Below are 1,414 nucleotides of genomic sequence, written 5' to 3' on the forward strand. Positions count from 1 at the left end.
GACTTGGCTTCACTTGGCGTTTCCAATTGGCGTCAGTTGGCACAGAGCAGAAACGACTGGCGTGCTTTGCTGAACTCGGCCAAAATCGCTTAGGCGGTTACAGCGCCAAAAAAGAAGAAGAATAATATTATAAGCGATCACAGCTAAAAAAGGCTCCAGAAATTAAGGGTGATATCTGCTAAAGGGAAGTTAACTCACAAGCTTATTCCAAACATTGAACATGGTTTAAAATTTCTCATGTGGAGAGAAATTTCGATCTAAAGAACTTTAATTTAGTGTAATGGGTTCATCGAATAATGCCGATTTAGTTAAATAATCCTCCCCGCTAGAAAACCCTATTTCTACAGTAACTTCTCCCAGCAATGGCCTCGTAAAAACTTCTTCTAGCGAATAGCAAAAATAAAGACTCGGATGAGGCCCCTCTTTTTATGACGACTCGGCAAACGTTTAAAGAACTACGATTTGAGTGCATGTACAATGTCCGGACCCTGAATGGGAAAGATGTCTCTGTCCGGCTGGTTGATGCCATCGTAGGGATAAAAGCTGACATCCCCGCCATTAACGGCGTTGGACGGGAGAGGTAAAAAATGTCTGGGGCCTTGCGACGTATACTACAACTGCTATGTAAAGGAGCGCGAATTCTGTGTTGGATTTGTGGTGTTATAGAGACTCCGTCGTCGAGTACTGTCGTTCAGCCCGGTGGACGAGCGTCTCTGCATCAAAGCAAGATTCTCCAAAATCTCGCTGATTTGCGCCCAAGCCCTGGCAAAGAAGGACGAAGCATACAAGGATCTCTTTTATGAGCCCTTGGAAAACACACACGAGCGCTGCCCTTGGTCACGATATAAAAATCATGCTTGGCGATTTTAATGCCATGGTGAGCAAGGACTGAGGAGGACTGAGGACATAGCGCAGCGGATTAAAATTCGGCGGCTCCAGTGGCTAGGTCATGTCCTTCAGATGAACAGAAACGCTCCAGCTTTGAAAGTATTCAATTTGGAACCCGCTAGTGGTAGCTGAGGAAGAGGAATTCTTAATTGGCGTCAGTTGGCACAGAAGAGAAACGACTTGCGTGCTTTTTTTGAACTCGGCCAAAATCGCTTAGGCGGTTACTGAGTGAAATAAAAAGATGAAGAAGAATCTATTTCTACTCGGCTGCCACGACTTCACAGACGAGATCCAGACTTTAATTGCTTCCAGACAAGCCTTAAGCGACATTCATCGAGAGACCATCACAACCTTTACCAACTATCTTCTCCTGAATCTCGTCATCGAAGCTCAACCACCACTTATCCAAGCTCAAACCACCACTCATCTAGGGTTCGAAATTTCAGACTTTGGTATCGATACTGAGTACTCATTCTGGTATCGAGCTCATGGTATCGATACTCTAAAAGTATCAGGGAAAAAGTAT

The 1,414-nt window shown here is 44.6% G+C and overlaps 1 protein-coding gene across 1 annotated transcript in view; it reads left to right on the forward strand.

Moving 5' to 3' along the window:
• LOC118743933 overlaps positions 1 to 1,414 on the forward strand; it is a 3,222-nt gene that overhangs the window by 1,009 nt on the left and 799 nt on the right. The gene's annotated exons all lie outside the window — the stretch shown is intronic.

This window comes from Rhagoletis pomonella, unplaced genomic scaffold, assembly GCF_013731165.1.
Source record: "Rhagoletis pomonella isolate Grant_MI unplaced genomic scaffold, Rhpom_1.0 Rhpom_scaffold_00007, whole genome shotgun sequence".
Classification (NCBI taxonomy): domain Eukaryota; kingdom Metazoa; phylum Arthropoda; class Insecta; order Diptera; family Tephritidae; genus Rhagoletis; species Rhagoletis pomonella.